Raw genomic sequence first — 16992 nt, 5'->3', positions numbered from 1 at the left:
TTTGGGAGGCGAGAAAGCGCTGGACATTATTCCCCCTTTTTTTTCTTTGTCTCAGACAAAGGAAAATAAACTGGAAGGATTTACTTTCTAAGCTGAGCAGAGGTGTAATGTAAACGTTTTGGTGTAGCTGTACTTTATATTTGACAACTTACCCCACTACATTCCTAAAGAGGTGTACTTTTTACTCCATTTTCCCTGACACCCAAAAGTACTAATTACATTTTGAATGCTTAACAGGACAAAAATGGTCCAAGAGAACATCCCTGTTCATCCCTCCTGCCTCTGATTTGGCAGACTCACTAAAAATGTTTAATTTGAAAATGTATTTTGGCAATCTGTAAATTGAAACAATCATGCAGTCTAGTTTGCCTAGCATAAGGAATTTAAAATGATTTTTTTTACTCTTGATACTGAAGTATATTTATAACCAAATACTTACTGAAGTATTTTACTGGGTGACTTTCACTTGAGTCATTTTCAATTAGAGGATATTTTACCCTTACTCAAGTATGACGACTGGGTACTTTTCCCACCATAGAATGAGAATCGATTTTTGCAGTTGCTGGGAACAAATGCATTCTGCCCTAGCTTCATTTGACTCTCGGCTCCAAAGCGTTTAGATTTGGTTGCATAAAATGGCACTAGCGTTATCATAGTAATGTTCTCTGCATGGAATGGAAACAAAGGAAGCGTAAATATCAGTTTGAGCAATGTGGCTTCTCTCCGTGGTGGGAGTTGATCGGTTCACAGCTAGGGATGCATTGATACTTTTGTTTAGGGTATGTGGACACCCCTTCAAATGAGTGGATTTTGCTATTTACCACCACATCCGTTGCTGACAGGCATACAAAACTGAGTGCACAGGCATGAAATCTCCATAATCAACTAAGTGGTTTTATGGTGAAGTGGAAACGTCTAAGCTCAGCCGTGAAGTGCTAGGCCACACAAGCTCAGAACGGGAGGGCTGAAGCACGTAGCGGGTAATAATTGTCTCCTCGGTTGCAACACTCACGACAGAGTTCCAAACTGCCTTTGGACGCAATGTCGGCACAACTTTTCGTTGAAATGGGTTTCCACAGCCGAACAGCCGCACACAAGCCTAAAATCAATATGCGCAATGCCAAGCGTCTGCTGTAGTGGTGTAAAACTCACCGCCATTGGACTCTGGAGCAGTGGAAACGCATTCTCTGGAGTGATGAATCACGCTTCCCAATCTGGCAGTTCCACGGACCAATCTACGTTTGGCGGATACCAGGAGAACGCTACCTACTCCAATGCATATTGCCAATTGTAAAGTTTGGTTCCAGTAAAGGGAAATCTTAACGCTACAGCATACAATAACATTCTATAAGATTCTGTGCTTCCAACTTTGTGGCAACAGTTTGGGAAGGCCCTTTCCTGTTTCAGCATTACCCCCCCCCCCCCCCGTGTACAAAGCGAAGTCGATACAGAAATGGTTTGTCGATCGGTGTGGAAGAACTTGACTGACCTCAATCAACCACATCGAAAAGCTTTGGGATGAATTGGAACGCTGACTGAGAGCCAGGCCTAATCGCCCAACATCAGTGCCCAACCTCACTAATGCTCTTCTGGCTGAATGCAAGCAAGTCCCCGCAGCAATGTTCCAACATGTAGTGGAAAGCCTTCCCAGAAGAGTGGAGGCTGTTATAGCAGCAAAGGGGGGACCAACTCCATATTAATGCCCATGATTTTGGAATGAGATGTTCGATGAGCAGGTGGCCACATATATCTCAAGGGATGCAGAAGAAAAAGTACTTATTTTCTGTCAAATCTAGGAACACATAATCTAATATTGCGTGTCGCTAGCTGTCAATCATCCACTCAGGTTGACTCCAAACAATGGTAAGTGATTCTGGAAGATTTTGGGGAGCAGTGGTTCCGCTGACAGACAATCTTCACATTTCTTCTGCAAGGGACCTAGGATGGTAGACAGATATGCAGCGTTTTAGCATGCATCTCAAGCCACACAGAAGTAATGTCCGGAGGCCATCATGAAGAGTGCAGACTGCAAAATACAAACAGCACATAGGAATATTGAACATGGAAGTAACATAGTAAGGCCACTAGGTGGCAATGTTTCACTTAATTCAAGAAACAGCACTATCTAGTTTCTCATATCTCCACTCTTTTCAGGATATCTAAAATATTCACCTGCTCCTTTCATTATATCAATCTCAAATTTTCCCTTTGAGACATCCATCTCTCACCTTATCAACAAACAACCATTTTGTCAAAGGATATATTAACACGTCTGGAAGATAGGAGAAAAATGTATCCACCATTTATGAGCACTTTCATTTGAGGAAATGGAAAAATATAATTAATCCCTGGATGGCTGCCAAGATTCTAGCTAAAATCTAATATCAATAATATGACTTGATGAGGCCTTATGTGAAGGTGTTTCTATAGAAATGAATCAAACCCATGGTTTTACCTTTTGACCACATGGTAAACTGGAAGATTCAAGGTAATAATCTAATGTCTATGTGAACGTGATGGCCCTATGTGTCAGTGTTTACAAGAAGTTTGTTCAACTATGGTGTCATGTTCCGTTTGACCCCTGCAGTCGTTAACTGGAGCGAAGGTCACTTGGTCCAGAGGTTAGTTGGCTGTATGCAGCAGGTGTACACGCAGGTGGATAGTTCATGTATTTCCAGCTATACAGAAATGTCACTCAGATCATGAGAAAAACGTTGCAATATAGATGCTCTCCATAGGTCAGGTAGAAGCCAATGCTAGGCTGATGAGACAGTGGATTGTGCAGTCAGATGGAACAGAGTAAATAGGCATTTTAACATCATAGATTTTGCCAGTGGTAACTTGTAGAATAGACACCGCTGGAATGCGGTTTTAACCAATCAGCATTCAAGATTAGACCCACCCGTTGTATAATTAAGCAATAAGGCCCTAGGCGGTTTGGTATATGGCCAATATACCACGGCTAAGGGCTGTTCTTAGGACACTGCTAGGACACAGCCCTTAGCAGTGGTGTATTGGCCATACAGTATATCACAAAACCCCGAGGTGCCTTATTGCTATTATAACCTGGTTACCAACGTAATTAGAGCAGTACAAATAAATGTTTTGTCATACCCACGGTATACGGTCTGATATACCATGGCTTTCTGCCAATCAGCATTCAGGGCTTGAACCACCCAAATTATAAATTCAGATAACACGCTCTGGGTGGAGGAAAAATAAGGTACAAACAAAAAAAGGTTGGGAGAGGTATGTGGATACAATATAGTTAGAATACCATTAAGTAGAATTGGAGGTGCTGTTTGGTAAGGTACTCATAGGATTTACAGTGCCTCCAGGAGGTATTCACATCCCTTGACATTTTCCACATTTTGTTCTTACAAAGTGGGATACAATTGAATTAATTGTCATTTTTTTGTCATCAATCTATACAAAAATACTCTAACGTTAAAGTGGAAGGAAAAATCTAACATTTGTAAAACATTTATGAAAAATAAAACACTATCTTGATTAGATAAGTATTCAACCCCTGAGTCAATACATGGTAGAATGAACATTGGCAGCTATTACAGCTGTGATTCTTTCTGGGTAAGTCTCTAAGCGCTTTCCACACCTGGATTGTGCAACATTTGCGCCTATTAATTTCACATTTCTTCAGGCTGTCAAATTGATTGTTGCCCTGAAGCAAGGATATGCACAGTCTTGGTACCATTTGAAAAGAAACACTTTGATGTTTGTGGAAATGTGAAAGGAATGTAAGAGAATATAACACAATAGATCTGGTAAAAGATAATACAAAGAAAATATGAATCGTTCTTTGAAATGCAAGAGAAAGGCAATAATGTAATCTTCCAGTTCAGGTGCAATTTAGATTTTGGCCACTAGATGGCAGCAGTGTATGTGCAAAGTTTTAAACTGATCCAATGAATCCTTACATTTCTGTTCAAAATGTTGTATCAAGACTGCCCAAATGTGCCTAATTTGTAACTTTTCATGTTCAAAATTATGCACTCTTCTCAAACAATAGCATGGTAATAACTACTGTAAACTACTGTAAATTGGACAGTGCAGTTAGATTAACAAAAATTTAAACTTTCTACCAATATCAGATAAGACATTTTCCAAAGAAATAGACCTGTTACTTACAACCTAAATAACAGACATGAAACAAAACATGGACAGCATCTGGACAAGGGAATCATAACAACATTAATGCTGAAATGGGGATCAAACTGAGTAATAGACATATATAGAGGAGGCAATCAATAAAGTGATGGAGTCCAGGTGAGTCCAATGAAGAGTTCAATGAAGCGCTGATGTGCGTAATGATGGTGACAGGTGTGTGTAATGATGGTCTGCCTGGCGCCCTCGAGCGCCAGAGAGGGGGAGTGGGAGCAAGCATGACAATAACATGATGCAGCCACCACTATCCTTGAAAGTATGGAGAGTGGTACTCAGTAATGTTTTGTTTTGGATTTGCCCCAAACATAACTTTTTGTCCTGAACACAAAGTGTTAATTGCTTTCCACATTTTCTTCAGTATTACTTTACTGACTTGTTGCAAACAGGATGCATGTTTTGGAATAGTTTTATTCTGTACAGGCTTCCTTCTTTTCACTCTGTGAATTCGGTTAGTATTGTGGAGTAACTACAATGTTGTTGATCCATACTCAGTTTTCTTCTATCACAACCATTCAACTCTGTAACTGTTTTAAAGTCACCATTGGCTTCATGGTGAAATCGCTGAGCGGTTTCCTTCCTCTCCGACAACTGAGTTAGGAAGGACGCCTGTATCTTTGTAGTGACTGGGTGAATTGATACAGCATCCAATGTGTAATTAATAACTTCACCATGCTCAAAGGGATGTTGCTTCTCCTTTTTTATCTATCTACCAATAGGTGCCCTTCTTTGCGAGGCATTGGAAAACCTCCCTGATCTTTGTGGTTGAATCTGTGTTTCAAATTCACTGCTAGACTGTAGTGACCTTACAGATAATTGTATGTGTGTGGTACAGAGATGAGGTAGTCATTCAAAAATCATAATAAACACTATTATTGCACAGAGAGTAAGTCCATGCAACTTAATATGTGACTTGTTAAGCACATGTTTACTCCTGAACCTATTTAGGATTGCCATAACAAAGTGGTTGAATACTTTGACTATTTCAGATTTATATTTTTTATTAATTTGTCAAATTTTCGAAAAAATAATTCCACTTTGACGTTATGGGGTATTGTGTGTGGGCCAGTGACAACAATTGACATTTAATCCATTTAAAATTCAGGCTGTAACAACAAAATGTGGAAAAAGTCAAGGGATGTGAATACTTTCTAAAGACTCTGTATAATGCATTTATCATTATGGTGTTTTCTGAGGAACATCTTAAAAACTCTGACGCATTTCTGCATCTCCCTTTGTCAGGGGGTAGTTACACTGTGGGAACTGTAGTGTAGGTGATGTGAGGTTAGGATTTGAGCTTTTATGTTCCCTCTTCATTAAGTCATAGCTACATGACAGTGCTCTGAAAGTGCATTTACAAAAATCTATTTGTCAGCACTGTCATTTTACATTTTCTTTTGGACAAATGAGTGAGAGAATAGACAGGACTTGAACAATGGAGAACAGGTCATCCATAATAAGTGAAATGTTTTGGCTGGTTCAGTTCGATGTTTTCTGTTCTACTCCTCCCAGCCTAGATGCCTGTTAATGTCAGACACAGATGATTCCCTCCAGGGGGATGAGATGGGAGTGTGTGTGTGTGTGAGGGCATCCATGTTACATTTTTTTTTTACAATTTAATAATTTAGCAGATGTTCTTATCCAGAGAGACTTACATTTAGTGCATTCATCTTAAGATAGCTATGTGGGACAACCACATATCACAGGCATAGTAAGTACACTGCAGGGTGGAGGGTCAAGTGCAAGTGTTGGTTCAGGAGTATACACACACATATTTATATATTTTATTTTTTAACCAATGACTCATGTGACTTCTGAATATCACAAATATAGTCTGTACCTGTTGATTTCTTCAAAGTAAATGAATGCGGTTTTCTCTAGAGGCATTATGGCTACCTGCACTGGTCGTTCAGTTGTTCACAAAAACACTTAACAATTCAAAGTCATTTAGTACTTTCTTTAAATGGAGCTACATTATTCTGACTTGAATAAGGAAAATATTCTAACACACCTGTACCTGTTGATTTCTTCGGAGCTGCTTTGTGGAATCATGGAAAATGTAATTGCAGAGAACCCCTACTGTGCGGTATAATAGACCAGCTGAAAAAGTAATTATCGTAATCAAATTCATTCTGTCTCAGCCGGAGTCGTATCAATTGCTTTGTTTTGTTATATTGACTCTGGAGACAGAACAAAGAACATAGAGCTTTTAACAGTAATTAACTATGCTTGCTGTCTTTGGATCACAGCTCCTTGTACCGAACCTTCACTTCACCGTATGTCATCATGTAAAATAGCTTGGCTGTCTGCGGGAAGTGCTCCAAATCAAATCTCATTTTATTGGTCGAATACACATAGTTAACAGATGTGTTCAGTAGGGTCAAATGGAATGGAAATATCCTTGTTATAACTCACTGGTGGGCTTCGTTTATACAAAGGTAATGACTTCACGACAAACCTGATGCAACTTTGAAATTAAACAAAGTGATTTAGTACCTTGTATCTTCACTGTCTCTCTCATCAGAGCCAACTAAATCTATGTTTGAGAAATAAAGACGAAAGACACGCCTGTCATTTGACAGAACAAAACAAACCCCCACACTCCGCCGGATACCCTCCCTATCTATCCCATCCTCCTTTAATATTTTATCACACTAAACGATGGTAAAACAGGGACAATTTGACACAGAAAGACAACCAGCCCAGTGTCTCCTCTAGTAAACAGAAATGCAGGATGAAGTTGAGTTTATCCTGACACTATCTTAATGGAAGTGTCTGAGGAGGGAACACAACAGATAGGGCAAGGCTGAGGCTCGGGTTGAGACTGGGGCTTGGGCTGAAACTGGGGTTAAGGCAATACACTCACTGGGGACAGGGTGAGGTATTCTTAGCACCCAGAACCAAATCTCCTGCTACTCTCACAAGAGACAAATGTGAGGTAAGAGGGGATGACGAGAGTGCTGCTGAGAGGCGTCAGTTAAAAGATACTTTCATGGATATAAGGAGGTTGAGGGTGTATTGTTGACCAGGAATATCGGTTGAACAGACGACGTGTGGAGATAGAGAGGGTGACGTTGACAATGTCCTGAATGAATAGTAAGTATAAGAGGCAGTGAACACAGAGGGATTGAGGGAGTGCTATGGGGCGATTGGTAGATGCTGTGGTCGATTTAGTGGAATGGCGTGTTTAGAGGAGGATACGGATCAAAAATAGAGATTCTCCGTTTGTCGAACGACGTCCACTACCAATCCAATATAGCACCACCATTCTAAACACCTCTTCACTCTCAACCCCCTTCAGTTTCGCCTCTTCAACCCTCAAACCCTCTGTGTAGTTCCAGAATAATCGAACCTCTGCCTACACCACATCACTTCACCGAGTACAGTTACATGCACACAATAATACTATTACTCTGAATAGTCGGGTTGTAATAGTTTGTTTAAAAAGTTGACAGGCTTTGCAAGAACAACGATTTCCCTAATACTCCTGTTCACATGGACACATCTGAAATCAGCCATCCCAATGGGACTTAAATAGATGCAGAAAATCGTCAATCAAAAAAATGTTCTACCACAGCGACCATGTTATTCTGGCGAGGAATATTTGAGTCCTAGTTCGTACATATGAAGTTTGTATATAAAAACAATTTCTAAGATGCATTACTTTCAGTTTTTCCAAAATCCCTTCAGTCACTCACTTAAGGGAGGCTTGTGCTACCGGTGCTGATCAAGTACACTGCTGGAACGCTGATTAAACCGTGTAAACTTCCTAATCATTCGAAAGATTGCTCAGAAAAATCAGGTGTTTTAATCGGCGTATGCTTACTTTGATTTGGACCTTACGCCAATTAAGATAAGCGGAGTAGTGTTTACATGACTATTGCCATACTCGGCCTACTGCCATAATCAGTTTAATATCGAAGTATTAGTGTGCATGTAAATGAACTCACTAAGGCCCATCAACACTGTTGTATGGTTTACACTTCTCACTACATTAAAAAAACATCTATGCGTAGGTGGGTTCTACATGCTTCATTGCACTTAAACAGTGGATCACAGTGTGTGGTTCTGTGGAGCTGAAGAGTCTAACAGTACAACAGCAGGTGTAGGAGTGTAACGATGAAGATTAGATTCAGAGTTCTAAACCAAGTTGGTAGGTTGCCTACAATAGCCTCCAGGTTTATGTGTGGCCTCAGTCATACCAGAAATGTGATGTCTTCCCACTGGCTTCCTCCTACTAATGTTTTTATTGTGTGATGAGATCATTTTTTTGCAGTGAGTTTGAGACCTTGTTGATCTAGAATAGAACTTAGAGCTTTAGAACTTATCTTTCTTAGTTTCTTAGTTAATCAGAAATGTGTTGTTTGTTCTGCTCCCACAACATGGAGCACAAATTGAAATATGACTTGACTGCCATATGTTTACTCGCTAATAATTTTCAAAAGTTTACACTAAATGTAGATTTGATATAATCTGTTCTGGTACTTAACCTCTAGCTGGACTTCTTCATCTCAACTCAAACTAGTTTTAAATATATATATTAAGGGGTGGATCAGCTTTAATATTGCAAATTGATTGTGGATTATATCAATGTAATTGTCTGTATCATTTCCAATCCCCCATATATTTATTTAAAAAAAAAATATATATATTATTTTAAATATATATTTTTGAAATATATTTTCCTTTATTATTTTCTCCTAACCTTACCACCCCTCCCCTTATTGGAGTAAACTGATGGACAACAACAATTAGTCTTCTACTTCCAGTTTACACATACTATATACATTTTTAGGACACATTATATCTTACATTAGTTAAACGACTCTATCGATGCACCATCGGGGTCAAACAAAGCTAGCTAGATAGCCAATGAGCTGGGCTTTACGGGAGTATCCAGAAACCATGTATATGTCATAAAACGTAGCTACTAACCTTGTACGACAGCATGCTTTTTCATTTTGGACAAAAATTATAAGAATATTCAGAGTTATGAAGTTATGCAAACTGTTTTTTGCAAATGTTGAACTTATAATATGGCTACTAATACTTGTAAAGCTAAATCAAAGTCCAAGTATATAGATTTTACAATATTCTTGCATAAAAATTAAATATGAATGCAAATGTCCAAAATGTAACTGGGGACTTCACACTAGAAGTCTTACATTTACATTTAAGTCATTTGGCAGACGCTCTTATCCAGAGCGACTTACAAATTGGTGAATTCACCTTATGACATCCAGTGGAACAGCCACTTTACAATAGTGCATCTAAATCATTTAAGGGGGGGGTGAGAAGGATTACTTTATCCTTGTAGTTCACTCATAGTTCAAGTTATCTGTCTGAAACCTTGCACACTGCTGTCATCTTGTGGACACTATTGGAATTACAAGCAGAGTGGTGGCTGGAACTGGGACCTATCTCTTGCATTTCAAAGATTGTGGTAGAAAAAAAAACGTTTTTTTTCCCATATGTATTTTCTTCTACCAGATCTATTGTGTTATATTATCCTACATTCAATTCACAGTTCCACAAACCTCTAAGTGTTTCCTTTCAAATGGTACCAAGAATATATATATATATCCTTGCTTCAGGGCCTGAGCTACAGGTAGTTAGATTTGGGTAAGTAATTTACCTGAAAATTGAAAAAAAGGGGGCTATCCCTGTCACGGCTTTCGTTGTGGGAAGGAGGAGCGGACCAAAATGCAGCGTAGTTGTGATTCATTTGATTTAATAAGGAAACTATACACGATGAAACTAACAAACGTAGGAAAACCGAAAACAGCCCTATCTGGTGCAAAACACAGAGACAGGAACAATCACCCACAAACACACAGTGAAACCCAGGCTACCTAAATATGGTTCCCAATCAGAGACAATGACTAACACCTGCCTCTGATTGAGAACCATATCAGGCCAGACATAGAAATAGACAAACAAGACATCCAACATAGAATGCCCACTCAGATCACACCCTGACCAACCAAAACATAGAAACATACAAATAAACTATGGTCAGGGTGTGACAATCCCTAAAACGTTTGAAGACGAGTATCAACCCATATTTTTCCCGTTCAATGCATTGGGATTTATGCAAATATTGTTGTAGTGTGAAAAGTATAAGTAGTATCAAAAGGTTTGGTAGTGCCAGTCTGCACATTTTAAAGTTGTTTTGGTAACTTTTACGGTTTTGGCGCTGGAGGTTACAATGGAATAATAACAAGTATAAACAGTTTCTAAAGCTGTGCTTTGCTTTCAGTAAGCACCTAACTAGGCAATAAGCAGTGCGTTGTGTATGTGTGCTGACATGTACATGTTTGTGGTATAGGAGAGCATCAGGCTCTCAATAATGTCTCTAGAATTTCTCATAATTTCTCCAGAATGTTGGCATTGTTGAACAGCAGCGTCTCTTATCTTTCTGGGTTTCTATTTGCTAAGGTAATAACAGAGATTTAGTAAATCTTTTTTATACTTTATTTCTCTAAAAACAATTAAACCGCTCCAATTACAACGTCTGTTATTTGGACATCGTAAACGGGAATTAAAACAGCCCAGAATCTGTGCTTGCTGCATGATGAAATTATGTTCTTTGTTGATGTTGTTATACAATGGGTGCAGTGAAGACTGGGAGGGTGTTCTATACACTTTCTAAGTAACTCAGACACGCACTAACAGCCAGAGTAGCGTTTTAGGTTTCATATTACACCATAACACAGGGGATGAGTTAGGAGCAATAATGCTAAATACCACTGACCACAGTGAATGCATACACGTTTAGTATATATACAGTATGTGATCCCTGCGGGAGTTGAACCCATAACCTCAGCATTGCTAGTGCCATACTATTACCAACTGAGCCACATAGGTATGGTACACAGTTATCCTTGACAGCTGCCTTATGATATTTCCCTATCTACACTACCATTCAAAAGTTTGGGGTCACTTAGAAATGTCCTTGTTTTTAAAGAAAAGCAAATGTTTTCTCCATTAAAATAACATTAACTTGATAAGAAATACAGTGTAGACATTGTTAACTACACATACCTAGGTGTCTGGTTAGACTGTAAACTCTCCTTTCAGACTCACATTTACCTGTTTGCGATAGGGGGCAGCATTTTCACGTTTGGATGAAAAGCGTGCCCAGAGTAAACTGCCTGCTACTCAGGCCCAGAAGCTATATGCATATTAGTATTGGATAGAAAACACTCTGAAGTTTCTAAAACGGTTTGAATGATGTCTGTGAGTATAACAGAACTCATACGGCAGGCGAAAACCTGAGAAAAATCCAACCAGGAAGTGGGAAATCTGAGGTTTGTAGTTTTTCAACTAATTGTCTATCGAATATATACAGTGTCTATGGGGTCATATTGCACTTCCTAAAGCTTCCACTAGATGTCAACAGTCTTTAGAACGTTATTTGAGGCTTCTACTGTGAAGTGGGGGCGAATGAGAGCTGATTCAACCAGAGGCCTGCCAGAGTGCCATGAGCTGATCACGCACGCACACGTGAAAGCGACCTGCGTTCCATTGCAATTCTAAAGACATAGGAATTCTCCGGTTGGAACATTTATTGAAGATTTATGTTAAAAACATACTAAAGATTGATTCTATATATTGTTTTACATGTTTCTACTGTAATATAACTTTTCAAACTTTTCGTCTGAACTTTCGCCTGGACTTGCCCACGCCTCGTAAGTTTGGATTTGTTTACCAAACGCAATAACGAAAGGAGGTATTTGGACATAAAAGATGGACTTTATCGAAACAAAACAAACATTTATTGTGGAACTGGGATTCCTGGGAGTGCATTCTGATGAAGACTATTTCTGACTTTTACTGACTCCACAACATGGCGGGTATCTGCATTGCTTGTTTTTGTGTCTGAGCGCCGTACTCAGATTATTGCATGGTTTGCTTTTTCCGTAAAGCTTTTTTGAAATCTGACACAACGGTTGCATTAAGGAGAAGTATATCTATAATTCTGTGCATAATAGTTGTATCTTTTATCAAAGTGTATTATGAGTATTTCTGTAAATTGATGTGGCACTCTGAAAATTTGCCTATGAGTGCCATCTGATGAAGATCATCAAAGGTTAGTGATTCATTTTATCTCTATTTCTGCTTTTTGTGACTCCTCTCTTTGGCTGGAAAATAGCTGTATGTGTTTTTGTGACTAGGCTCTGACCTAACATAATCATATGATGTGCTTTCGCTGTAAAGCCTTTTTGAAATCGGACACGATGGGTAGATTAACAAGAAGTTTATCTTTAATTTGGTGTATTGCACTTGTGAATGTATGAGAGTTACATATTTCTAGCCATAATTAAGCATCTTCAATCCAAAATTAAATCTAGAATCGGCTTCCTATTTCGCAACAGGGCATCCTTCACTCATGCTGCCAAACATACCCTCGTAAAACTGACTATCCTACCGATCCTTGTCTTCAGTGATGTCATTTACAAAATAGCCTCCAACACTCTACTCAGCAAATTGAATGCAGTCTATCACGATGCCATCCGTTTTGTCACCAAAGCCCCATATACTACCCACCACAGCAACCTGTATGCTCTCGTTGGGTGTCCCTCAGTTCATATTCGTCACTAAACCCACTGGCTCCAGGTAATCTATAAGTCTTTGCTAGGTAAAGACCCGCCTTATCTCAGCTCACTGGTCACCATAGCAGCACCCACCCGTAGCACGCACTCCAGCAGGTATATTTCACTGGTCACCCCCAAAGCCAATTTCTCCTTTGGACGCCTTTCCTTCCAGTTCTCTGCTGCCAATGACTGGAACGAACTGCAAAAATCACTGAAGCTGGAGACTCATATCTCCCTCACTAACTTTAAGCACCAGCTGTCAGAGCAGCTCACAGATCACTGCACCTGTACATAGCCCATCCAACTACCTCATCCCCATACTGTTATTTATTTTGCTTCTTTGCACCCCAGTTTCTCTACTTGCACACTCATCTTCTGCACATTTGTCACTTCAGTGTTTAATTGCTGTATTGTAATTATTTTGCCACTATGGCCTATTTTTTGCCTTACCTCCCTAATTCTACCTCATTTGCTCACACTGTCCTCAGCTCACACTGAGTATCTGGAGCATCAGCATTTGTGGGTTCAATTACAGGCTCAAAATGTCAAGAAACAAATAACTTTCTTCTGAAACTCGTCAGTCTATTCTTGTTCGGAGAAATGAAGGCTATTCCATGCGAGAAATTGCCAAGAAACTGAAGATCTCGTACAATGCTGTGTACTACTCCCTTCACAGAACAGAGCCAACTGGCTCTAACCAGAATAGAAAGAGGAGTGGGAGGCCCCGGTGCACAACTGAGCAAGAGGACAAGTACATTTGCATGTCTAGTTTGAGAAACAGATGCCTCACAAGTCCTGACTAGTCCTGTTATTTTAATTGACAAAAACATGTGCTTTTCTTTCAATAACAAGGACATTTCTAAGTGACCCCAAATTTCTGAACGGCAGTGTATGGTGCACTACTTTGGGGCTGGTCAAAAAGGCGTGTACTCTATAACGTTAGGGAATAGGGTGCCATTTGGCATACAGACCTTATCTTCTCTCTCCTCAACTAAAATATGACTAAATGAACAAGTGCACATTCAGATTGGAGCTGATCAGTCCTCATTCCATGCTCTCATAGTTTAACACATCCATCTATGTTGGCTTACTTATTGCATAACAAGGAACATCATGCACACATCAGAGCAGCTGATTGGTCGAGGTGATGATTATTGTTCAGCTCTATAACCTCTGTCTCGCTCTGCACCATCCTCCCACTGTGTATGTCTGTGTCCCTAAACTGCTTCTGCAGGGAATCAAACACATTTATCCATTTATCTCTGCAGGAATTAATATAAACACTGATAATAGCAGATATCCATCAGAACAGAGCGGCCGAGACCGCACGCTTTTTATCCCTCAACCCTTGAAGAACCCAACACTGTCCTTTTCAGAGAGAGAGAGGGTGATATGGGTATTACCATTCTCTATGGTGTGCTGGCTAGGTCCCTCTCACCCCTAGTCATTTTACCCCCTGCTGTTATAGACTCAGAAGTACCAGTAAAACCCATGCAAGCTTATCAAGCGCCTTGGACCAAGATCTATTACATGAGGGTTATATGGGAGTAGTGGCCTTAGCTGCCATACGCTGCTGGGAAATGGTTCCGTACACGTGGACATTCACTTCATTTCTGTCCTCTCAAGGATATGTTCTCCAGCAGTGAGACATTTTGAACCAGCAGGTATAGGCAGGCAGGGATAGAGGAGAGAATAAAGCAGAGGATACTATTTGTGCTGTACCAGACTGAGGGCATCAAATGAACAGTGCTTGTGATGTATATGTACTGTTTGTGACGGGACAGATCATATTGTCCAGACAGTCACAGTGGGAGCCTTCAAACTGTTGGAGATTTAGGCTACGTTTGAGCATTCTTACTTTTACCTTGGTAAAAGTTTGTTGTAAAGGTTGAACATGTTCTCAGTTTGTGTAAAGAAAATAATAAAATAACTGTAAAATGAAGGTTTAAGAGACGAGGACAGACGGGACTATTATCTGTCGGACAAAGAGGAGATTCAAGCGAAAGGAATGAGAGGTAGAAGAGTCAGTTCAGTTTTCTCTTTTCATTTGATTTAAAACATGCCAGCCAACTGCTTGTTGAGGCCAGGACAGCAAAGTTTCCTCCCTCTAGTAGAAAGTGTCTCTCTCTCTCTCTGAGAATGAACTCAGTCAGTGTGGTAGTATCTGATGAAACAGGGGGTAAACGCAGAGTGGCAAAGCTGATAAATCTCAGAAATGACCAGAGCACAGGGTGCCGGGGTCTGAGGAGATGGAGGACTAGCCAACCCTAGAGAAAGAGGGAAGAATAGCCAAGCTGAGGGTACGTCCCAAATAGCACCCTAATCCCTATATAGTGCACTACTTTTGGGCCCTATACAGGTAGTGCACAATATAGGTAATAGGGTTCTATTTGGGATGCAAACCAAGGACAACATTGACAGACACTCTTGCTAATGTGCCCAGTGCCTCTCTCTGTCCTGGAGGTATAACACCATGCATGTACACACACACACATCTTTATTTGAACAGTGAGAGACAGAATAACAACAAAACAATCCAGAAAAACGCATGTCCAAAATGTTATAAATTGATTTGCATTTTAATGAGGGAAATAAGTATTTGTCCCCCGCTCAATCAGAAATATTTCTGGCTCCCAGGTGTCTTTTATACAGGTAACGAGCTGAGATTATGAGCACACTCTTAAAGGGAGTGCTCCTAATCTCAATATTGTAGAACTACACAAGGCTGGAATGGGCTACAAGACCATCACCAAGCAGCTTGGTGAGAAGGTGACAACAGTAGGTGCAATTATTTGCAAATGGAAGAAACACAAAATAACTGTCAATCTCCCTCGGCCTGGGGCTCCATGCAAGATCTCACCTCGTGGAGTTGCAATAATCATGTGAACGGTGAGGAATCAGTCCAGAACTACACGGGAGGATCTTGTCAATAATCTCAAGGCAGCTGGGACCATAGTCACCAAGAAAACAATTGGTAACACACTATGCCGTGAAGGACTGAAATCCTGCAGCGCCCGCAAGGTCCCCCTGCTCAAGAAAGCACATATACATGCCCGTCTGAAGTTTGCCAATGAACATCTGAATGATTCAGAGGACAACTGGGGGAAAGTGTTGTGGTCAGATGAGACCAAAATGGAGCTCTTTCGTATCAACTCAACTCACCGTGTTTAGAGGAGGAGGAATGCTGCCTATGACCCCAAGAACACCATCCCCACCGTCAAACATGGAGGTGGAAACATTATGCTTTGGGGGTGTTTTTCTGCTAAAAGGACAGGACAACTTCACCGCATCAAAGTTAGGGGCCATATACCGTCAAATCTTTGATGAGAACCTCCTTCCCTCAGCCAGGGCATTGAAAATGGGTCATGGATGGTTATTCCAGCGTGACAATGACCCAAAACACACGGCCAAGGCAACAAAGGAGTGGCTCAAGAAGAAGCACATTAAGGTCCTGGAGTGGCCTAGCCAAACGTCAGCTTCCTGGTGGCCAACTACAAGAATCGTCTGACCTCTGTGATTGCCAACAAGGGTTTTGCCACCAAGTACTAAGTCATGTTTTGTAGAGGGGTCAAATACTTATTTCCCTCATTAAAATGCAAATCAATTTATAACATTTTTGTGTTTTTCTGGATTTTGTTGTTGTTATTCTGTCTCTCACTGTTCAAATAAACCTACCATTAAAATTATAGACGGATCATTTCTTTGTCAGTGGGCAAAGAATATTGCTGTATATTGCCTATACCACACACACAGCTCATATCTTTAGCATAGCCATAGAATGACTTCTGAAGTAAAACCAGTTATGTTTTGCTATTGTGTTTGAGGTGACCACACATTGGTTGGTTGCAGGCAGAAATGGACTTTCCACCAACCATACAGGACAGAAGTTTTATGAGCTACTATATGTTTGTTTTTATATGCAATCAACAAACAACCAAGCATCCATTTTCCTGTGTAAATCACCATAGACAGTCATGCCCAGGGAACATATGGCAGGCAAACATAAACAAAACCAATATCACCCTTTCCCTACAACCTTATAGACTATCATGTTTGACTTTACAGTAAATCATTTCCCAGCTCCTCCATTTCCCCGGTTTTATTTCTGTCGGTGAACTTTCGAGGTGGCAGCGTGACAAATGGAGGAGATTGCCGTGAAGGCTTTCATAATGCTATAAGTTAGAGCAGCTAGTAGAGAGGCTTTAAAAACAATAGG

This window comes from Oncorhynchus masou, chromosome 12 (genome assembly GCF_036934945.1).
Source record: "Oncorhynchus masou masou isolate Uvic2021 chromosome 12, UVic_Omas_1.1, whole genome shotgun sequence".
Lineage (NCBI taxonomy): Eukaryota > Metazoa > Chordata > Actinopteri > Salmoniformes > Salmonidae > Oncorhynchus > Oncorhynchus masou.
Note: the sequence above shows the minus strand (reverse complement) of the source record.